The sequence below is a fragment of the Micropterus salmoides genome, unplaced genomic scaffold, assembly GCF_014851395.1.
Source record: "Micropterus salmoides isolate LMB-PRFRI ecotype aquatic unplaced genomic scaffold, ASM1485139v1 Ms_hic_scaffold_9, whole genome shotgun sequence".
NCBI classification, from domain to species: domain Eukaryota; kingdom Metazoa; phylum Chordata; class Actinopteri; order Centrarchiformes; family Centrarchidae; genus Micropterus; species Micropterus salmoides.
This window is the reverse complement of record NW_024044681.1, coordinates 29,976,576-30,001,735: the sequence shown is the minus strand read 5'-3', so window position 1 is coordinate 30,001,735 and position 25,160 is coordinate 29,976,576. Positions and strand designations below refer to the sequence as shown.

General features: G+C 39.7%; 1 protein-coding gene across 1 annotated transcript in view; it reads left to right on the top strand.

The window, feature by feature from the left end:
• The first annotated feature begins 554 nt into the window (after positions 1-554).
• flrt1a (fibronectin leucine rich transmembrane protein 1a) overlaps positions 555-25,160 on the top strand; it is a 38,353-nt gene continuing 13,747 nt past the window's right edge. The window contains exons 1-2 of the mRNA XM_038707453.1: positions 555-1,053; positions 23,102-23,342. The gene's annotated coding sequence lies outside the window, so the exon portion shown is untranslated. The remainder of the gene's footprint in view (positions 1,054-23,101; positions 23,343-25,160) is intronic.

Here is a 25,160-nt window from a genome sequence, read left to right as displayed (position 1 = left end):
TGACAAAGAGGGAGTATGACTGAGACCAGCCAGAGTAAAATCTGTGGGGAACTGTTGTTTTTCAAAATGCAACTACACAGAGACTCCTGGTAATGATATTATTCATTCACAAGGATTGATTTCTAGACAGAAACACTGCAGATATAATGGATAAGACAGACACACACACACAGACAGACAGACAGACAGATAGATAGATAGATAGATAGATAGATCTTGAGCTGAATTTACAATTTACAACATAGGTCAATATATCGCTTGCTTTGCACAAGTACTATACACACACCATAGTTAAAAACAGTGAACAGCTGAGTGACAGAGAGACAGAGAAAGAGAGAGACACAGAGAGAGAGATTTGTGAAATATGCACCGTGTCTCACTGTTATTCAAATGACATATATAGAGGAAAGGCTTTCTCAAATGCGCCTTAGCCTCATCCTCCCTCTCCTTTAATCCTCTCCATTCTTTACGCCTCACTCCTTTCTCTCCTCTGCTCTTCTTCTCCATCCTCAACCGGCTGATTGGAGAGATTTTCTTTTTCTCTTTCAGAAAAATAAAACGCGTTTCAGCGTCTCGGGGGCAATTTATGCAGTGCAAATAGCGGACGCAGCTGAGAGGCAGTATATTTTGCAAAGGTGCACGGATGAGCGGGCACGGACCGGTCCGGTGACTAATTGCCATAATAGGGCGCACAAGTTCGCCAGCGAGTCAGGCACGTTTTATTTCTCCGTATTACCATGTAGCCAGTGCCGCAGCGGGGAGATAATCGGGCGGAGGGAGCAGTTACACAGAGGAGACAGAGAGAGAGAGAGAGAGAGAGAGAGAGAGAGAGGAGGAGCTGGCAGCGCAGGATCACACAGGCTATCCAGTCACTGATCAACTGGAGCATTCATAATTGCGCTGGCGACAACATATGGGAATACAACAAAGCGATTGTGGTCACACCTGCTTCTGGAGGACACCGGAGGACCCGTGCGGGAAAAGGGCGGCCGAATCTGAGGGACTTTGCATCAAACACAGCCGAGAGAAAGCGTGGCATCGAAGCGCCATCCGGTAGGTGAGCCTTGATTGATGTGCGCGGACTGCCAATATGCTGTTCATCATCGGGGAGAAAAAAAAAATCACCTTACCAGTGTTTTATTGCTCGTGATAGACCAACAAGTCTTTGAGAGATATTTGTCAGATGTTTGTGGCAGGGTTCAGTAAATAATAAGGCAGATCTGTGAAACAATAGCCTACAATCGCCTCTTTGCAAATGCCCAACCACTTGATTGAGAATACGTGTTTCAGATAATAGCAGTCAGATATATAAGCAGTGGGTTGAGGTTCGAAGGCCCAGTCTGGATTTAAATTCAAACAATGCAGAAGACAGAGAGAGGACATAACAGCTACAGGGATCAGGCAGTTATCGTGCAGGTCTTCATGCAAGAAAACCCCCCAGCATATTCAAGCAACGACATGCAAGTTTCCAAATGTAATATTTTAACACATTTGCACTTGTAATGTTTATTTAACGCATGTATTTTAAATGCCTGCATTTTAGTTACAATTAGAGGAAGAACAATCTATTTTCAAAACAATGCTTTCAAGAATCAGTCTGAATGTAGGCTACTCAAATCCTACACTTTAGCCCACTGTTCTGGCTTGGGGCTGAATGAAGTTAAAGTTGGTGAGGTGAGTTCTGGATAACCTAAAACCCACCTACCCCACCACCACGGCCAGGTTTCCATGGACTTATCTGACTTGAGGACAGGATTACTGCATATATTATTCCTACAGCAGTGTGTTCCTGCTGTGTGTGCCCATTAAATTGACATTAAGTTGGTTAAACAGTTGGATGTAATAGCACCACACACTGAAATCAGCACAACATGCAGTAAATCTAAACATGTAAAATAGAAATATTGTGGTTCAGAGGATCAGTCAGAGAAGTGCTCATGTGTCCATACCTTGCTTCATGCATTGGCTGAGCTGATTGTGCAAATTGTCCAGTTGTAATACTTTTGCAACATGTTGTGTGCCATCAGTACAAAAATCAATCCTCTTTCATGTAAATGTTCTGTCAGTGCCAGCCTCATGATAACAGTAGCTCTTTTATTAGCAGCTCTGAGGAAACAAAAAAGAATCAGTCACAAGCATTAGTGTCTGATTATGAAAGGTCTTTTGGAGATAATGTTGGCTAACCCAAGTACATACAGTACAGTGTATTCCAACCACATTTCCAATGCAATTAATTCAATAATCCTGTGTGCTGACATTCATGATGGAGGTAGATTTGGCACGAGGAACCTCTGGTAAAAGCCCACAGAAGGGCACTTCACAGAGGCGAAAACCAAACAGGATGATGAGGACTTGTATGAATAAGGAACTGCAGAGGCTTGAGACATGTCTCCTGTAACAACTTCATCTAACCTGTGCACGTGGCACACAGGCGATAGACAAACAGATGGCATCTCCAAAGGAAATCATCTTGTGAAAGTTGGAAGAGATATTCTTGGATGGGCTACCCTCTGACTTGCTGGCACCGAGGCCTGCGTCTGGCAGTAATGATGGCAGTCATGGTGAATGGCCTCGCTGATTACATCGCTCAGTCTTACGACTTACCCATACCTTTCAAAAATAAAACCCTAGCTGCACTGTAACTGTGATGCTGATGCTGCAGAGTGTTGTTGAATTGATTTGCATAGCTTAATCATACATCAATAAATATGCAAGCAATTGAGATTTGCAATTGGATGACTGGCTCAGGCACAGTGCAGTCTCTTCCCGTGCTATTAGATGCTGGGTCATTAACATGGTTATTGAATATTGTGGCTTTGTAATTCATTCGTTTGTAGATAAAGCTGGCACATTATAGTGCAAGGTATTTGTAGGACAGGGGTTTTGTTGTTGGTTTTCTGGTTGTGTGTCTATTTTTTATTTATTTGTTGATTTGAAGTTATCTGTAGTTACTGCAAAACCCAGATTAGAGCATGGCGATACTGATTTATTTGTATTGCCTGACAGAGACTATACAGCAGTCCTGTCCTGGATTTGTTTATGTTGCTGTCCAGGTCTTTCACAATGTAGCCATGGATGCTAGTTACACACGTTTCTATGGCTGCAGTACTGAGCTGCCTTGTTAATCACTTCATTGCATTAAAGAAAAAAAACATTTAAAATCAGTATGTTGTGTCAGATGATTAATGTCTTTGGTAAGCAGCTATGTAATAAGCAGGATAATGTATAGGGAGCCATTCGTTATTGCATTTTGCCTTGGGGCTTACTTTCAATAATGACCAGCTCGCTTTAAGTGTGCCTTACTTGGCAACCTGTAGCAAATCAAAGACTTGTGTTGTTTGCTGCAGGTGATAAGCCAGCACCAAATCATTACCACTCGTTTCAATTGGCTGTGTGTGCAAGATAACCTTACTTACTGACATTTGACTTATTGATGTTTGAAATAAAGAAGCAACAAACAAACTTACAGACCAATCGGCCTTTGTCTCATTTCAATTTCAATTAAATTTTACTTATTTACCGCCTAATCGTAAGAGAAGTTCATGACTCTTTTTACTGTAACACCATAGACTGCTCAGTGTTGCCACAAAACAAGCTTACATATAGAAATGGTGCAATTTCAGTCCAGCCAAGCTAGCTGCCCTCAGCTACAGAACATCTTGCTCACACTGGGAATATGTGAACTTCCTGTCTATAAAACATAACAGCACAGCCATTATATTCATGACAGCACAGTCATTACAGGAATGACAGCCGTCCCGCTACCCATTGTTGCCATTACAGCTGAAAAATTGATGGTTTGCGGTTTCTGTGGTGGGCAGTGGGTGGAAACTTTTCAGAACAGACTGGAGGTGGACTGAGAAACAGGATTAAAACAACTCATAAAAATAAGTTCCAGTTTATATTGACGGAAAGCACCTCTACTGCTTATTTACTCATATTGTTAATTGCAAGGTTAGGCATTCCAACAGTCCCACTGTGTTATTTTCAGTGTTATTTTAGTGGTAAAACAACGTTGATCAAGGAAGCACATGTGTACCAACTGGTACTACTTTGTAACAAGATGGGAAATTTATGAGCATGTATTTCTATCATGAAATAGATCACAACCACATTTATCTGGTGGAATGCATTTTATGTGTTCTTACAATTACATAATAGGGCAAATTGGCAAAATTTAAAATTGTGTTTGAAAAAGAAAATTCAGCCTCTGTAATTTCTGCTATGTGTCTGTGGGCGTGCCTGTAAGGAATTTGTCATATTTTAAATGCATTGTACACCCAATTGTTTTTTCTGTTTTAATGAAAGCCGTTCTCAGCTACTTGCCTTTTGCAGCAGCAGGAACGGAAACACAGTCCCTCTCTTCTCCACTGAAAGCATTAGAAGGGAGGAAGGAAAGGAAAAGGAAGGAAAGGGGAGGGAGGGCTTTCTGGAACCAGTGGGGCCTTTGGTGTTGGTACCCTTGCCACAGGCCTGTGCTGAGCTGGACAGCCTCTATCTTTGGCCATGACCACAAATTAATTAGTTGTACATTTGATTGGTAAACAGCACGTTGAACTACTGCTGACAAAACTGAGGTTCACTGGATCAGTGTTAGTCAGCTGGCTGGGAGACTAGAGAGGGGCAGCTCGTGACAGGATGTGTCACTGCATCTCCATAGCTCAGTCTGAGCTCACTCTCCACTCATAACATCCGTCTTTCTTTTTTCATGTTGTCAATTCATTCTGATGATAAACACCTATTGACTTAATTTAGACATAAATTAATGTATTGCGTCATCTTCTCTGTGTGACTTATTGACCAGCCATTAGTGTATTTCATTGGAGAAGAGTTGGCAACACTGTCTTTTGTGGATTTATCCAGACATTTATTGTAAACTTCCTGCCATCCCGTGCCGCAGACGCCTGAGTTTTATGAGTGCAATTTATTTGGCAGAGTGGGAATGGCGATATCAGCACATGCACTCCAAACCGAAAAGGCAAATAAAATATAAATGGACATGAAACATTTCCAATTGTCCCCTAATTGCTGTTGATTGTTGTAATACTGATTACAAATTAGCACGAAATATGATATACTAATAAAATCAATATTAACCACCTGAAAGCTATGAATACTTTCAGTAGTATGTGAGCTTCACTGTAACTCATTTTTGGGCGAGGTCATTTATGTGATAGCAGGTTTGGTGAAACTCACCTTTTACTTTTTCCAAGAATCAAAATGTAATGAAGTCAAGCACTGAAAGCATGCAAATAGACCATAATAATCACAAGCTATTACACCTATTACACAATGCATGGTGTTCATTGGTGCTGATGCTCCTTTAGGTCTGTCTGCTGTGTAAAGAAAAAAAAGAGTCATTGAAAAGATTGTGGAGTAGCTCAGTTTAAGAAAAACAGACATTACCATTTGATTCAACAATTCTGTATATACAAATACAGTATTGTTAAACACCTGGAAGTATTTAGCAACAGAGAAGAACATAAGCTTAACGGATAAACGATTGACACTTTTTAAAATTTACATCCTGTTAAAGCTATTTAAACTCATTTGGAACGAGTCAGGTGGTGAAGGGGTACCTGAGTTCATCTGGAACCGCAGGATGATAACCATCAGCGTTCTACCTGTTGTCACTTCAACAGCCAGTCCTACGGTACATAGACACTCCTACTTATCAGATCACAGGCTTCAAGAAATATGCAAAAGAAGTTGTGTGGTTTAAGATCACATTCTCAAATTGAATCTAAGCCAGTGCAGGTGCAAAGATGAGACATTGACAATTTCATGATAGGTCTAAAAACACCAGATAGGAACTGCTCTCCCTCCCCTGCTATGCTTTAGTCTTGCTGTGTGTGCAGTGCCTATCTCTCCCTGATTACATCATCTGTGATGCTGATATAACCATTTACTGTGATTTGAGGCTAAAGAAACATAGCTTCCTGCATTCATTTTGTCTTTTGACTGTTTTGAATGTCTGCCATTTTTACAGAAGAAAAAGCTCTTAATGTGTCAGCCTTTTTAAAACAGAAAGCTGGTTTAAAAACCGAGCTGCTTTACTTCGGTTGTGCATGCAAAGTGACCAGTTCATTTACAGACGTAGGCTCTGTGCAGCTGAGTGAGATGTGGGGGTCACCATTGCATTGATGTTGTCCGACATGCGCCTTTAATTTTACTTTACTTTTAAGTGGTATCCTGGAGTCCCTGAATTGAATGTCGAACAACAATTGTTGTGGGAACATCAATAGCTTGAACCTGCTTGTAAGAGTGTACTGAGCTGGAGAAAAATCACAATTCTTATGGCTCAAAAGAGCCTGTGTTGCTCTACCACAGGCAATATCATTTCCTCCTTCATACATTACACTGCCATGTTGAGAGACTGAAAAAGCAAACTGCGTCCTCACTCAATTTTCATTTGTCCTTCATTTTAGGAGCAGGCTCTGGGTACATAGATGCAGGAGATAGAACGCTGATCATATTCAATGCGGTAATAAATAAAAACCTCAAACCTTCTGTCTGCTTGTTGGAGCACAGTTTTCCCAATGGAAATATGTTGTTCTGGCATGTAAACTTAATTTGCTCTATCCTAGGCATTCCTGGGGCCTTTCGCCCTAAAAAACACTAGACATCTTTTTAAATAAAATGTATCTTATAACCACTTCAATACAACATGAAGCACAACTACTGTATGTAACAACACTGTTAATCAGAGTATATAACAACATAATTTTAACAATGCAGCCTCATGCAGCCTTAAAAAACACCTTTCATTTAAACTTGTACATGTACATTGTACATGATTTGGGGAAATACTGTTCATGCCATGTTACTCTAATAAATCTTACTGTGTAACACTGCTGGAGTGTGAGAGAGTGTGAGTAAGGTGAACATGCTGCAACTGATTATTTGCATGGATGATTTGGAAAATCACAATAGTCATTTTAATTTAAAAACAGCGATATTTTGGAATTGGAGACATTTGAAATCTAAAATGCTAAACAACAGCAGTTAATGGTGGTTTTCCTTGTTTAATGCTGAGGCTGTAAATGGAACATAGAGGAAGCTTTCCGAGGCCCAATAATATTGACATTTGTTGACACTAAAGCGTTTAAATCCAGCAGAAGTCACAGAATGTGTCTTCTAATGATTTAGTGATCTGTTAAACCCCCTTGTACTCTGTAAATCACAGAAATCAGTGGTTTACAAAAAGCCTAAGCATTCATGCGTTTTATATGTTAGCAATTGAGTTGGATCTAACATTTGTTCGCAAAATATACGCACATATTCAAAGGTTGTCAGAATCACCCTAGCTGCAGAGTGCTGCTCAGTTGTAAACTGTATGAGCCAAAGGTATTAAATATTAATGTTTCCCATGAGGTGGAATGTGAGCAAGTTGTATCTGCATGTGTCATGCCCAGTCGTGTAACATAAAAGGCTTCAAGAAATGTATTAATCTGTAAATCTTCTGCAGCAGCGCAAAGAATATCAAGTAACTTCATGTCAAACCCAGTGTACAGTATATGCTGATATACAGTATTTTCAACCCAAACCCCACACAGCACACATGCTGCTGACACTTTCAGAGTAACTAAGCTGAAATTCTCTCTGTGCAGCGCTCTGACTGTAGGTTGATTGATGGTCCCAAAGTCAGAGAGAGAAGTCATGACATCAGATTTTCTACAGTGTGTTGTTAGTGCAGCAGACTCCATTAGGGTTCACAGCAGTCTTCATTCATCATACGAAAGTAGGAAACAAGCTTTTCTTAAAAATGGATACTTTTCTGCCATTCACTAGTAATTGTAGTTCACCTGTGGTTGGAATGTATTGGGACAGTGCGCCTCTGAAAATCGGAATGACTTGCTCGATAATAAGTTTGCTCACAAAACGACGTGAAGCTTGTGTACCTCGCTGGTGTACAAATATGGCATCAAGAGAAGTCCTTTCACACCACATTTTTCACTCATATTGATGAATTTGTATTTTCATGCACAGTATGCACAAAAGCATGCATAAAACACTGTACATAGTTAATGTCATGGTAAACCCTAGGGTGCACCCATTTGGCATAATGCAATAAGAATCACTCTGTTGTGGCCTGTATACTTAGTAATTTGCCATAAACATGAAAAGTGGTTTGCTATTCCTTTTCATATCACACTCACTCTATCTTTTCCTTCAGCATTGTTTTCTCATTTCCCCCCACCCCTCTGATGTCGACCTCTCTTCTTTCGAGCTGCCATGTTTTTTGTTATCATCCGAGAGACAAATGAGAAACAAGAGGGAAAGAAAGCCCCGGGGCTCGTGTCCTCACATCATCGCCACTCCCTTTATTCCCCCTCCTCCTTCTCGTTCTCTATCCTCCATCTTTCTGTCTTCCTGAGTGACAGCTGGCAGCCAGTAGGGTACAGTGGGCATGCCAACCCAAGTGCAGATATTTGCCAACTGACTTGAGAAAATACACATTTGAACGTGACCGACTCATGCGTGCTGTAGCTCTGTATCTGTGTATCTCCTATTGCTGCTCTTTTTTTTGTTGCTCAGACACATTACACATTACACTCCCTCATGCCAACGGAGCTTTGTGGCTATTAAAACATGCAACAGTACCTTCAAATAAGGCCTGTAAATGGATCCAGCGGGACGGACTCGAGGGAGAGGCCACACAGGCAGCTGCCATAAAGTCAAGCATCGATAGCAGCTTGGAGAACTGATTTGATAAAACAATTATATGTGGACTGATTTTAAATTTAGATTGATTTTATAAACATATAGAAGAGGATAGATTGAGACCCATTCCCTATATGTTAACATAACATGATGAGGATGTCTGGGTTCATTGCTGCTGGAAGGCTGCTGCGATTTCTTTTTTGTTTTGACTGGAGCAATAATTAAGCTCCGCTTTGTTGCTCATGTGGATTTTTTTCCTTCCTTTTTCTTTCCCCTAAAAAAAGAAGCTGGTGCTTCGCCTTTAAATTTAGGAGCTTTATAGCACACAGAGAAAGGAAGACATCTCCTGTAATGACTCTGCAATATGCAAACAGCACCTTTTATTATACAAACAGCGAGGCCTGTCCCGCTCCCCCCCTGTGCGGAAACACTCGCACATATATATGAATGTTCAGCTTCACACTACATACAGCACAGCTGATACTGAGCCGAGTCCTGAACATGTGACAGCCTGACTGAGAAGTGGTGGTGAAAACAGGAGGAGCAGGCATGAAGAAGGAGCAGCAGTTACCATGATTATTCTTTCAGAATTTCCACAATTTGTTCATTTTCAACAATTCCCCAATGGCAGACTGTCTTTTCTTTTCATTCCTCCACTCTAAATGGGAAGTGACATTTAGGTCAGTTCCTCTGGTTGATGTAGACTGAACAGCAGCTCTGGAAATACAAGACCTGATTAGTGGTTTGTGGGGGCTGGATTTCCGAATTTTACAACAATTTATGGAGGTGCAGAGGTCAGTGATTGCAAAGAGGAAATTACAAGACACACAATTACATGAATGGCACATAGAAAGTCAAAGAAGGCATACACACATACGCACCCCCTACATCTGTGTGTAATCTGGGATTATTCTAGTACAGAAGAAGGGCATGTCCAGCACTTCATGCAACGCAGAAATACACAATAGAAAAAAGAAATAGACAAAACACAAGGCTCAGATTTGAACCTTAAGGGATAAAGCAAGGCAGGTGGTAATGAAAAATCAGGGATAGAGGGATTTGTTGTTTTGCTTTGATGTGGGAGACTGACAGTGAGAGACAATCAGAGTCTAAGACAGAAACACCAGCAACAATAATCTCCTGGAGACACTAAACAGACGCTTCTATATAAATCTGATATCTGTGTGAATGCTGCTCTTGCTATTAGCACCAGTTAGGTGTTAACATCCAGCATACTAACACTAACACTGAAACAGGGCAGCCACCAAAGCCTTTACACTACCAATGACATTATGACATTATGTGTCTTTGCATTTCACCACAGATCTGATGAATTGCTTCCATGGCATATAAAGAGAGACTGGTGGTGACTGGTGGCACAGGACAGGAGGAGGGGAGTGTCTTTCTTGCAATGGCACAAAAATGACCTCTTGGATCTTTATTAGAGCTGCTATGATTAGGCGCTTAATTGATTAGTCCATTGCCAGGAAATGAATTGGCATTAATTAGTTCAAGTCATTTTTCAAGCAAAAATAGCTAAATGAACAGGTTCCAGCCTCTCACATGTGAATAATTGAATAATTATTTTCTTCGTCGTTTTCTTCTATGACAGTGGACTGAATATCTTTGGGTTTTGGGATGACAAAGCATTAATCATTTAAACAAGGACATAATCTGTAAATACATTAATTAAGATCATTTGTAGTTGCAGCCCTAATCTGTACATCTTCAGTAAAGTGTAGGTTACCGTTTTTAAAAAATTATTCCCATGTTTTTTTGTTTTATGTTTTTTACAGAGAGAGAGTAGCAAGAATGAGGGATGTTGTGAACCAAATTCAGAGTGATGCATTTTCAGCCTGCAGTGGTTGAGCATGTTAGCCTGCTGTGGCTGCTCCGCCCTTGAGTCATTTAAGTCACACTTAGGTTTCAGTGGTCATTGGAATTCCATTTTACGAGCCCAATGATCAATCAATCCCGTAATTCAATCCTCCGGTCAACCATGTTTAAATGAATAATTCACAAACCATCACAGAAAGCTCAGTGAAATGGCTCACAAGCAGGACACTGCCCTTATACTGCAAGGGGACCTGAATGGAATCTGTCCAAAATAAAACTGGATCAAAATGTATGAGACAAAAGACACATGTGCAGACATGATCAGAATGTTACTAGAAATCTGCCAGCGTGAATACCTAGAAAGAACTGCTCAACAGCCAAATTGGTCTGAACATTGCTGTGATCAATCCACGATCAATATGTGGAAAATGGAGAAATGCATGAGAAGCTGTGTACAGTTTACAGGCAAAGAAAAGGTTCAAATATTATTGTCATATGCACAGAGCACAGGTTGCTCTCTGACAGCCATCCATAGAAACATTAAAGGCCATGAAAACCTGCACTATTTTCTCAATCAGGTTTTTATTGATTTAGTGATTCAGTGAAACGTTAGTGCAGGACATTGGTTATTTCATATTTGGTCTGTTTTTTGTTTTGCTCTTCTCTCTGGTTTGAAGTGGGTGCGACACAAAGGTGATGTCACATACTTCCATGCACCAGTCAGGATTTAACAAGAATTGAATCAGAATCTGGTGAGTTGTTTGGTTTCTGTCAATTAAATTTGACACCCACAATTGCATCCATACAGTCCTGATGAGGCAGATTTGAGTTTTTGAGTGTTGAACATGTATTGACATGAAAAAAATTATTACTTTGATTGTTGCTCATTTAGTTATGAATATTTAATGTTACAGAGAAATTGTTAAGATGAAGCCACATTTTTTCAGGGGATTTAACTTTGCAAAACTGTATAGTTTAGTTAATTGTGCTGCATTAGTGCAGATTTGTAAAGTAACTCGGGTGTGCAACAGTAATGTGAGTTTGGTACATTTAGATGTGTAATACAGTACATTGGGTGGATACATTAGCAACAAGCAGTGGAACAAATTGGATCAATCGGGTCACTGTAGTAAAGTCTAAAAGCCAAACTTTTATAATTGCCATGCTGCTTGACCAATTAACATGGTACATAATTGGCATGTACTATATACATTGCCACATAGTAAAAAAACTTTGCTTGTAGAACTCATAAGCATTACATATAATAATTTCCTGTTCAGTATTGTATCAAAGTGAACATTTCTGCTCGCAGCGTTTTATTGTGACATTTTCATTTCATTATTTTACATTAATGCTTCCCATTTGGTGCTTGCGTGCAGTCAGCTATGGTAATTGCTATGGTAAAGCAGCAAAAACATTTATAATTTGCCTGTTCTAAACTTTGTAGCTGCACGAGACCGGAATATAGAAGCAATCCGAGCAATCTGTTGCACTGCCCACACTAGGTCAGATTACAGCGACACATCAGCCGCTTGCAGTGCGGACGCCCTGTCAGGGTGCAATAACCACCAGCCCACACAGACGGGGCCCAGATGGACAGGTTTACTGTTTCTGATTTCCTTCCCTCCTCCTGCCACTGAGCAGTCCTCTCTCTGTGCTTCAGGCTTTGTGCTTTGTGAAATGAAGTGCGATGATCAATTGCGCTGAAAATTTCTCAGAAGGTTTAAAATGGAGTTGTGTGGCCCCGGTCTGCCTCCTGAATTTTTTAACTTTCCTCTGTGCTGAAAGACAAATGGCTGCCCTTTATGGAACAGCCTTAAGCAGTTTGATTGTTAATACTGTAGGTGTTTAATATTACAGCAGAGCATTGTTAAATATATAAACACATTATAGTACACTGTATGATTTATGAGCTTTTTAGAAAATTACATCATACACCTTTTTATACAAGTTTCCGGTTTCTCTATTTTCTAACTAATAAACGGGAGCTTTTGACCTCCCCGGGAGTCCTTCATGTGTTTTTTTACAGTGTCACAGTTTTCAGTGTCAGAGTCACAATCAGTCATATGGCCATGGATCTCTTCCAGCACTGCACACTCTGAGAATAAAGGAATAAATTGCTTATTAAAAATGCCAGGAAAACATAAAATTTCTTGACTTTGAAGTTATTGGCTTTGTGACTGTAGAGAGGGTTTATGGCAGGGAGCTTTTCAGAGGCTAAAAGGAGACAAAGGAAGCTAATCTCACTAAGAACGGTAAAATCTGCTATATAGCTAATGAAGTATTATACTGTGGTCAATGAGGTAGAGGCACTGCAGAGAGCCTATGCAGTGTGTGTGTATGTGTGTGTGTGTATGTACAGTATATGTGTGTGTCAGTGTGCTTTGCAGTATGAGTGGGGGTTTGTTTGGTGGTGATAACACTGCCATCAAGAAGTGAAGTCTTTCAAGGGAGAATGAGCATGTACCCTATGAAGGGAGGGACAGAGAAATGAAATTTCAGTTTGTGTGGTAGCATGCTAACATTTGCTAATTAGCTCAAAAAAAACCCCATACACAGCTAAGGCCAAAACCAAACCAAATTATTGTACAAATAAAATACTGACCTGATTAATGGCACTAATATAGGGGATTACCAAATTAAAGGAATGCAGACTTAAAGTTGCTATAATCATTTTTTAATATCAACCACTGCTTGTATGTAAAAAACCCCAAGAGATTTAAACCAGGCTCTTCAGTTCCCCTCAACTTTTTGGACCTTTTAGCATCTTTTAGCTAATTTAGCCTGCAACTTTGCCTTACCGCTCTCACAGCATTTTTTTTAGGCCACAGCAGGCAGCTGTTTTCAATGAAAACACTCTGCTCAGCAACAACCAGAGTACAGACACAGTTAAAGACTAGCCGGTGAACAAAGCAACAGGAGCATTTATTAGTTGGCATAGACCAAACGCAGAGCTAAAAGGACCTACATTCATCAGGTGGTCAGAAACATGACTCCAAATGAAAGATAATGTTGCTCTGTAACTGCTGGATGTGGAAATAAGCAACTGTTTGCCAGAAAAGCATAATAATCATCATAATAAACTTTATTTGTATAGCATCTTTAATAACATAGAAAGCAGCTCAAAGTGCTTCACAAGGGAAACAAATCAATAACACAGGGATTAAAAACAAGAGACAGCATTACCTTAAAGGTAATAAAATGTGCCAGTGTTGTGTTCACAGCTTGTTTCTGCTGCCCCCAGGTGTCTAAAGAATCAGTTATTGCAGATTTAGTGTTCACTTTCATAGATTACACAACTCAAGCGTCAAGTTTCATCAGTCATGCAATTTGTTGGAAAAAATACTGTTCTTAAAAAATCTCAAACACATAGTCTAGTCTAGTATAGTATAGTGTAGTATACAGTAGTATAGTGTTTTGCAATATGGTCAACAATTGTACATTTGAGATGAAGTGACTGAAGTTACTGGTTAAAACATGCACCATTGATGGCAGTAAAAACAAAAACAAAGACAGCACAATCAGTTTGATTTTGTTTTGTTTTCATAAACCCTCAAGAATGAGTGTAAAACATTTAGTATGACTTAGCTGGTTGGTTTTGTATGAATTATTCCTAACTTTAAAAACAAGAACATGGGCGTTCTTTGCAGAAACGATTAATGTTGTCAATGATTGTTGTTTATTTAGTTCTGTAAAATGCTGTCAAAGTAATATCCGGACACAAGTCAAGGTTGAGTTGCTCTGTAAGCTGAGACAAGGGCAAGCAGTTTTGAAAGATGACAACTATATTTTCCTCAGCAGGAAGGCAAATGTCATCAGTCCTGAAAATATGGCCGAGGAGCAGTGCTGTGGTCAAAGATCATGAGAGACAATGTTCACACATATCGCGCTCCAACGCCACCCCACCCCCATCCCTAGAATGATGAGATAAAAACCTGGTTGACCCGCCAAGAGCCCTGGGGCAAAAATATAGAATCCTTGTGATTTAGTCACTGCCACTGTAGCTGCAGATAATTGGCAGTATCCACTCTGTAGAAAGGTGAACCCTTCAATAACTCACTATGTACTGTGCAAATATCCAATCCTAATATATCCATATATCCAAATTGAAAATACAATAATACAAACTGCTAAAATAAACACATTTTCAAAATGGAAATGTTGCACATGTTTGGTTTGAATTTAATTCATATTTTGCCTGCATCGGCACATCAAACTGCTTTTTGAGGCGTTTGATGATCTGGGTCCCCGTGGCTGCCTGGGGATACTCTAGAGAATGGAGGAAGCCTCAAGAAAGCAAAGGAAATCGAACCTCCTGTTCTTTCCCCCGTGTTCCTGGTTTGTGCCGCTCTCCATTTGTCAAGTCCTGCTGTATCATTTTTATGCTTGACTCTCTTTTCCTATTACCTCATGTACAGATAGTATGGCAGCCCATGGGATATGTCAACACACATTACTAGATCTTGTTTATTATGAACTCGGATGTAGCATATCCAACTGGATGCAACCTTTTAATATTCATGCAGCGTGGCTGTTCCCAACTGATGCAAACAGGACCAAGTGGGATCAGATTAATGCAGACAATCAAGTACACATTTTGACATATAGATTTTTAACAGCTTGTGTTGTTACATTTCAGCATATAGATGTGCACAATGTACTTGTACAGTGGAACATGTGAATGCACACACCGAGGATCTTTAATTAAAAAATAAAGTCTGTTGTTCTGTGCTGGTCTGTGCTGGTCAGGTGAAGATTGGATCAGCCTGGGCTATTTCTGTCTTTTTTTTCAGTGCGAGCTCGCTGCAGGCACAAGGGGTTGGAACACTGTCCGCTCGGCTGAGTGGTCGAGTGAGGGCGACCCATCACGCAAACAGGGAAGACTTTCTAGAGGAAGTATTTTAGTAGGTGGAAGCGCTCACTGAACTGCACCTCATGTGAACAGCAGGCCTCTGAATGACATGAATGAACAAGTGTAGTGGTCAAAGCAGCAAAAACTGATAATGGTTAAAAATGTAGTTTGGTTGGTGATAACACGGTCTGTTGCTCTCTCATGGGGCTGTAAATTTGTCATTAAACAGGCCATCCAGACATGAGTCATCTGTGAGATTAGTCTTTGTTTTCTGCATGCCCTCTGTCCCTCTCTATTCTTATCCTGCCTAATTTCCTCTCCGTCTCACACGTTTTTTTTTCCTCCAGCATGTTGACCTTGTCCCTTATTCCACCTTGTTCGATTGTGAGATAGTTCACAATTTATGCGTGACTGTCTGTGTCTGTGTGTGTGTGTGTGTGTGTGGAGGGGACAGAGGAAACATGGATAGAGAGAGAGCAGTGGAGAGAGAAAGAAAGAGAGCAGTGAGGTGTCCAGCACTTAAATTGCCTGTTTATTTCCAGTCATTGCATCAATTACACTGATACAGCCTACAAACAAGCACACTAAGTGTGTTTGTGTGTAAGAACGATAGATATGGAAATTTTAGTGCTGTAGTATGCAGTTTCTGCAAGTCACAACAAACGCAAAGGCAAAATAAAGGTTTTTTTGTTTCGTTACCAGGGAGAGAAGCAGAATAAACTCAAACCGTATTTTGATTGCAATCCGTTTGACAATCAGAGAATTCTTGCATAAAAATGCACGTCTGAGTGTGTGGAGGGGGCTACATGGGTGTGTCCATAAGTGTGTGTTTTGTGGGGTCGGTCAGCGGCTGCCCTAAGATCAGGAGCGTGATTGTCGGCTCTCTGGGGAAGAGGGGTGTGCCTGTGACAGGCTGCAGTGATTAGTGGAGCTCAGCGGGCAGAATTTATCAGACTCAGCCGAGGCCATGAACCATTCCGGCTTGCAACTCTGCAATTTGTCTCCCACTTCGCGTCATATAACAGCCTCAATGCGGCTTGCTTGTGCACATTTGCGACATGCACATTTGTCTCGCCTTATGCATTTTTGAGTGTGTCTCCTATGGCGAGGTACATTTGAATTCATGAATGGTGAGAAGTTAGCATGTCCCATGTTTGCAAAACAAAGGTCTTTTACGGGAGAAAGATAGACACAACTGGTGTAATTACAATTAGATTTATGCTTACTTGAGTTAAAGACATTGATTGTTGCCAAGACATTCTGAAGATGAGCTAAAAAAATGGTTGATTAATTGATTAGCCAATTGCAGGGCTGCAAATAAGGATTATTTTTATTATTGATTAATCTGTCAATTTTTTCTTGGTTAGTGGATTAATCACCTTGTCTATAAAATGTCAGAAAGTAGTCTTCAAATGTCTTTGTTCAACCAATAGTCTTTTCCATTTTTGCTAAAAAAACTAAAACGATAATTAAATTTTCAAAATATTTCAATTACTGTAATAGAAAAATTGTTGCAGCTCTAGTAAAGTGGCAAAGAACTAATCGGCAACAATTTTGATCGCAAATTAATCAGTGAAAGTAATTAACCAAGAAAATAGCCTGTGAATGCCAGTCTCATGGGCTCCAGCTCTTATACGGACCAAACAAGCAATGTAAAATTTTAACTGACATTATCTGGAGAAAAAAAAGATGTTTTGTTTGCTCCAGGGTTCATATCTGCTCTCTACGTCATTTATCCTGTTCTCCTTTGAGAAAATAAATCTGAAACCCAAAGAAAGAAATGTATATTTATTTAATATTTTTTCATTTCATGATCATGTCCCCTGACACACTTATAAATCATTGACGTCAGCGTTCAGTCTGCTACACATGAGCCACAGTCTTTGCACAACAACCCACATTGACATGAACACACGCCTTGTCATGAACTGAGACTGATAATTCTCTGGATGTCCCCCTATTTAAAGATGAAACAATTCATTTATTTATCAAAACAAGAACTGAGAGATGAATGATGAATGAATTGCTAATGAAAATAATGATTACTTTCACCCCTGTTATGAAGCCATTAGGTTTCCAGCATGAGAAATGTCAAAGTAAATCCATGTATTAGAAGAAACTACTTTTAATCAGCAGCTGAACAGCCAATCATACTGGCCTGGCTCATTACTGTCAAAAGCACAGAGCATGAAAAACATTGATGACAGATTTAGTGGCCTGGCTTCATCCCTTGGGGATGCATACACAGTTTTTATGGTAAGGGAAACAATTCATCACAGGCTACTTCATCAGTGGCTAACTTTTAATTAATGTTCAAACGTGCGGACCTTTAAAAGAGCAACCTCAGCTCGCTCCCTCTCTCAAGTGTCCGCTGTGTTTGTTGCCTTCTCCCAATGTCCGCACCTCTTCTGTCCTTAAAGTGTGGTCCATCTATTTACTCGTCCGCTTTCACTTCAACACTATCCCAGTCTATTCTCACAGCTCCTCTCCTCCTCTCCACTCTATATTCCCTCCATGTTTACATTACTTGCACTGGCAAGTCCTCGCGGCTCAGTCCCTGCCAATATTTGTGTTGTGGTGAATGCTGCCCCTCATTTGCAGGATTTTATCATCTTAATATCTCTCCCAACCAGCTCATTTATTTTCCTATATGAGGTTTTTCCCCCATCGTCTCCCCTCTCCTCTGCCCTGAATTAGCAACATCAAGGCTGAGAATGAAAAGAAATGGCCGATCAGAGAGCGCAGTGGAAGAGCAAACTATTGGAAAGGCTCAAAATGGAGCCAGCACAGGCAAATTGGACAGTCATAAGCACGCTGTGTAGATGTAGAGAAGTCCACATAATAGGGGGAAAAAGAGAGTCCGACAGATTGATTCTGAGTGAAATTAACGACGATGAGGGGGAGAGGGAGATGAGTAAATTGAGCATTACATACTGCATTACAGTGTCTCTTAATTAACCGTGTAAAAGCTTTCTTATTAGGACTGATGCACTCCTCAGTTAACGAGGGAAGAGAGAATGCTCTTTCAGTTGTCATTGAGATGGGCCTCAAAGGAAAAAGTGAAACAGCAAAGCACTGAATGGGAAAGCGCGAGAGCGACTTGGGACAATGATGAAGAAATGTCCATGCTAACTGTTCATCACATCATCTCACTTAGTGCGTCTTGTCTCAGTTATCTGTCATCTTTGTCATCCCAGTCCACGCTGCTCTCCACCACCTTCCTGTCAGTGAATAGACATTATGCGCAGCTGCGTTGAAAGTCTGATCACATCGCAGGGTATCTGTGTGTGAGAGTAGTGTGTGTGTGTGTGTGAAATCATTTCAGGTTCAGGTTCCCGCACCTCTGCTGTCTATCACTATTAAATCGCAGTGAGTATAAACGGTTTAAAACACAATCACAATCATGGAATCAAATAATCTCTTATATTTGTTTAACTTAAGAATGCACTATTGAAACGGAGACATGTAGCAAAGCGTGAGCCTCAACATGGACACCTGATATTTTGTGGGCAAAATTTATCACTTTAGAATTAGTCATCAGATGTTTCCAAAGCATGACAGATTATGACAATAATGAATAATTAATGTTTTGGGAAATCTGCTTTTTCTGTGTAAGCTGAGAATGTCATGTGTGTTAAAGAGCAACCTGAATTTCTTACTTAATATTTTATAGAATTGATCATTAGAAAAGTGATGCATGATTTCATGTTTTTTTTAAGATACAAGGGCCGAAATTCAGATGAAATAGTCTGCACCTCTGAGCATCAGATGACATCACATAAAGGAGTCTGTGTCCCTGAGCTGAGTTTTCAGCCATGGTGACTTATTGTGTTTGTGCAAGATGCACAGTTTCGAGCCTGTCTGTACAAAGAACTGGGACACGCTGAGAAAAACAGCTCCAAAGCCTACTCTTTAAAATCATTTCACAATTCTGTTTGGGTTACACAAACAAGACACATTATCTAAAAAAGAAAGTTTTAGAGGTGTTCATAAATGTATATTTAACTGAAAGTTAAATGAGAAGATAGATACCACTCCCATTTCATTCATTACATCCAGAAGACAGTTAGCTTAGCTTAGCACAAAGACTGGAAAAAGTGTGCAACATTTGTCTCTGTTTTAAGTAAAAAATGTGTTTGTCACCACCTGTTAAACTTTTCATAATTCTTAACATCTTATTTACATGATTATGGATAAAGCAAACATGATACAATGTGTTAACTAGTGAGCTTTAGAAGTGCTGGTAGGCTGGTTTTGTTACCTTAGGTCACAAGCAGGCTAGCTGTTTCCGTCTGCTTCCAGCTTTTATGAGAAGCTAAGCTAACCGGCTGCCTGCTGTTGCGTCATATTTACCACACAGACATGAGAGTGGTATCAATCTTCGCATCTAAATCTCAGAAAGTAAGCAAACATGTGGAACTTTTACATTATGTATTTTTTCCCCTGTTAAGCAGTTATTTTGAGTTAAAGAACAAAATGGAGGGCAAACTAGTAGGGAAATACTATTAAAACCTTTTCATTGCATTTTATAAATTTACTGTTTATTCCTTTTGATTCCGTATTTGAGAAATATTAATCCAAATCTCCCTTGCAAGTTTTAGATGGCTAATGTAGTGTAAATGTTTACGTATGGACTGGTCATTAACAATATCTTCAGTAATCTCTTCAATGACTTTAAAGCAACATTATGTAGTAGTTTTATCTTAAAATAACAGCTTCAAAATAATTTTGATGTAACACTAATAATAGGGTTACTGGCTTCTCTATCAATGCCACTCTGGGCGGGGGAAGCTTGCTATGGCACTATGTAAGATTAGACTCCCAGGCAGGATTTCTATCGCGAGAACAGCCTAACGCTTTCGGGCACCACAACACATCAGCAAAACTCTTCAGCAAGCAAGTTATAAGAAGAGGCACAAAGTATAGAATGTACAATGTCAATTCTTTGGAAGAAACTAGTTCGGTATTGTAAGTATGGATGTCAGAGAGAAAAAAGAGAGAGCTGCAAAGTTACTAAACTTGCTAGTTTTTGATCGTAATGCAATCATAACAAATGCACGTGTACGGCTCTTCTTATTTTCCCACCGGTGAATTACACTGAAACGGCAGGGGCGCAAAATCGCACAAATAAACGCATCTTACATAATGTAAAAGGAAACAAGCCCAAGTACATTTTGAAGTTAAGCTTGACAACTGTGCTGTTGCAGTTATTTTCAGGTTGCTCAGCCAGATCGGAGCTGCAGCAGTCCAGATGGGAGTCAAAGACAAAGAGTGTTTGCACAAGCAACTGCGTCTGAGTCAGCAGATTTTACACACAGCAACTCTGCAATAGCAGCTGTAGCAGTTGGTTGTCTGAGATCAAACTAAATGTTGGTCTAGGGAAGAGCGGGTGTCATTGTGATTGAAAGCTCTTGTTAAGGGAAGGGTTTCTGAGAGGGGAACAACGGCTCAGTCTTGTCAAGGTCAATCTGGAGGTGTCTGGCAGGAATCCAATTGGAGATTTTAGCTAGAAAACAGGAGATATGCAACCCAAACCTGTGTGTCAGAGCTGGGAATCAAAAGGTCAGTTAAGTGTCATAGCAATAATAGGAGGAATTATGGGATATGGTGACAGAGCCAAGGGTTTAAGTGTCACTAAAGAAGATGGTTTGGCACTGTGGACCCCCTTGGAGAGGAAAATGCGGACTCTTTTCCTGATATGGTACCTGTAACACAGTGTTTTCTTAAAGCACCAACCATTGGCTGGATAGGCGGTGGCTGATTTCACAGGCAGTGAAATAATACTTCTAGCTTTCAATCCTTTCTCTTGAATCGATAGATGTATTCACGTTAGAAGCCTTGAAGTCAACACTCAGACAGACCAAACAATAACTTCTAATTTCTACAAAAACATGCACTTTATGAAAGTGCAATAAAAGAAGCTGAACTGTGTTAAATGTCTCACTTCACAGTTTCTGCTTCTTATGTCTCTTCCTACAATATGCCACTGTGATTAACATGACTTAGAGCTGCTCCTCATACAGTTTGGCCATGATAATAAAACTGTTGCTGTGTTTGCTTTTTAGCTGTCACATAAGTAAAGTTGTTCCTTTATCTAAAATCTGACTTTAAGTGCCATGCTAGCGAGGCGCTTGTATTGCGTGTCATTTGGATTTGACTCAGTATGCTGCACGGACATCTGGCAGGAAATATTGCTTAATCATAACATATAACTGATGGTATACTGGAATGAAATCATGGGCAAGGTGCACTGCTTGCCCGACACGTAGATATTTAGCAGCTGTTGAATCTGGTTCTGTTCCAGTTTAGTGCCAAGATTATATTTCTAACTCCAAGTGCAGGTTTATGTCCACATCCGTGTCAAGTATATCTGCATCAGAGGTTTGTGACTCTACAGTTCTGATATAAGTGATGCAATAGCAGCATCTATGCTAACCTCTGTAGCTGCCCGTAGTTCTTCATAGGACGCTGATTGGTCCGAACCACTGCGGTTTGGCCACAAATGCAAAACTTGAAGCCTGGCAAAATGGATTCTGTTGTAATCTAATGGGATCCTGCCAATCCAGCTGACTCACAAGTTAACGCTGATTTTGCCCCATCATGTAGACTGTAACTAAAGATTAACAACAAGTCTCTACTTCCTCCTAATGTACAAAAATGAAGCCAAAATACCTCAGAAACGGGCACTGCCCTCTTGCTCTGGTGTTGTCATTTTGTTTGTAAAACTGTTGTCAGGACACTGAACTGCAAACAAGTTAAATTATGACTCTTTCTATTATAAATTAATAATTTAAAATGAAAACGAATATTAGCATAATAAGAACTACCTAAATGAGAGAAACCTTCAAACATGTTTTTATTGTGTACTTTAATGTTTAATTCTTTTTATTTTACATGGATGGGGAGGGGTTTATTACCTGTACTCGATCGAGATGTTTTGGCACGCTGCATACAGGAACTCATTTGGTATACTTTTAAAGGCGTCAAATTGGGCAGGGCAGTTGTGGGGGGCCCATAGTCTCAGACAAAACGCCTAATCTACATGAATACCTTTTGCAGATACTTTGTTGAAATGATTCAACAATTAAGACATGGATTTTGAGCTTTGGTTTCAGAAACTGTAGCATAAAAACACAACACACACTTGTTAGTTTTTTTGAGAAGAGAGTAGAGCGTTGGGCAGTAGTTTGGTGAGGTTAGAGGTGGAAATCTGTCACATCAACATGTTTCAGACGAGATTGATACCATTCTTTGAACAGATTTTTTATATATATAGTTTGATTTTACAACCTTATAACTTGCGGGAAAGAGAACAGCATTACATTTGATGGAAAATCACGGGGAAAGTAATGGGTATTTCAAGTCTGCTGACTTAATACTTTTATAATTGCTGTTAAAACCATTTAAACAGCATTTGCAGTCATTTGTTTTTCTTTTTAGGGTGTTTTTGATTAAACTGAGTCATGGTCATTGCAAATATACATCTGATTTATTTGGAATAAATGTAATGAAAGTTTGGTAAATGAAATATAAATCACTTAATCCTCTAACCAACCAGAAAAAGTAATAAAAACAGAAACTGGAATACTGTATACAAAATGACAAATAACTCTCGACAGGCGGAGTCATGCAGAAAGATCTGTAAGGCCATTACAGATTCATCAGAAAATGTGACATCTTGACATGTGATTGGCATTTATCATCAGCTGTGATCCCTTATGATTTTTCTGTCACTCTCTTTCTCCACAGAGAACAGACCTGAAGCCAGTGGTGACAACTAATCGACGCCAAAGCTGAACATAAAAACACAGAAGAAAGAGAGAACTCACCCCTACGCACCACCTCCTGCATCAGCTTCCCAGAGTTTATGGACGACATACTGATAAACAGCAGAGAAGACACAGTTTGCAGTGCTTAAAGGAATCGTGTTGGGAAGAGTAGTGCAAATGGTGCTGCAGCACCTCCTTCCCTGGCAGCCCCACTTCAAAAAGTAAGCATATATTCAGTTATTCTTGATTTAGTTATTGCATTTGAAATGTTTGAGCAGTTTATACTGTTTGCTCTGTGTTACTGTGTGTGTATGTGATCAAACCAAAGTATAACCAAAGTATTTTTTTTGCATTTGAATTTGTCACTGACTGATGCTCACCTGTGCTGGATGTCTCCTTATCCTATTTTAACCATATAGTCCTATGTATTACCATTACATTTGAGACACGTACAGTGCTAAGCATTAATTTTTCAGAAAAATAAAGACCTGGAAATCTTTGACTAACCCAAAAAGTTGAATAAGTAGATATTTCCAGAGTCTTCAAATACACTTTAGTCCAACTGGATGAAAAAATATTTTCGACCTCTGCACGATAAAAGAAAAATATTTTTGACCCATATCCTAAGTAGTGTCTCTTTTCAGTCCAAATAAGTACGGTAGTTGGAAATGACTTATCTCCTTTGTACAACATGGACATAATTTAAAATGTAACTTATTTTGTTGTTTTAGTTTAATTTTAGTTACAAAACAGGTATATTGGTATATAATTGTATTTTGCTCGTGTATTACAAAGGGACCACATGTGGATAGAATCTTTTGGGGATTCTGGAGATTCCTTTGCTCAATGCTCAAAAGTGTTGTCTTAAAACCTTCGGGGTTTTCAAAGACCACATAGTAGTTATTTTTCAAAGAAAAGGAAGCTTAGTGGTTTGAAATGATTTTGGTTTTTTTTTTACATTACATTACATTTATTTGGATTGCGCTTTTATCCAAAGCGGTAAGTGCACTCAACCATGTGGATGAAACCCAAAGAATCATGGAAGTACCTCAACCTCCTCAAATCTGCTGAACTGCTTCTAGTGCTACACTTAGAAACAAAAGAGATAGAGAAATGGCTTTTGTTTTATTTATTTAAAGAGCTAAGAGGAGGGGACCCAGAAGTGAACCATGAGGGACCCCAGTAGTGGCAATAAGAAAATGTGATGGGAATAAAAGAGATGCAGAACACTTGCTAATTTAACCCCATCTAATGTGAATCTCATTGAGCCTTTGTATTAGGATCAAAATATCAAAAGCGTCAGCCTATAACAGACTCACTTCTGTGAAATGCACAAAATGTAATATAATTACAGCTTGGAAGTAAGACAGCTGTCCCAAAAAAACACTCTGGTTCAAAAATGTAAAGTTAAGACCATAAAGCTTTAGCAAATAGAAACCAAGCCAAAGGAGCACCTTGATTGTACATCTCTCTCAAATGGTGGCAGTAATTAAATAAGAGATAAATGAAGCCATTAAACAAACTAACACTTATCAACCGTTAAACAGCGAGCAATAAAGCTCGATTATCCCCCTCATTTTCTGCTTTTGGGCAGGAGGCCAAACAAAGCAATCAGTAAAGGTTGCTCTAAAAGCCAGCACCCATTAATGAAATACACTAACTCGCTGCTATCGGTCAATGCTTTGAGGTTGACTTTATCTCGTGACACCATGACTGCCTCAATTTGTTTCTCACTTCCAAAGCCAGCACGTATCGGTTCACAGGGGCAGGATTTTAGTTTTTATTCCTCCTGCTTGGCTGGTTTCTAAACATGAGCCATGGTTCTGTTTGAAAGGTGTGATTACATTTATCAGTAAATCAGCAAAAATACAATATGTTCTGTTTTTGAACCCATTCTGACCAGATTTCAGGGACAAAAGTGAGATCATGTGGAGTCATAAGAAAGTGAAGAGCTTTGAACGACTGTGTGAGCAACTTTTGCTTAAGATCTGAGCACTCCTACAGCTGATATTTCATGCAGAAGGCACCCACACACATAG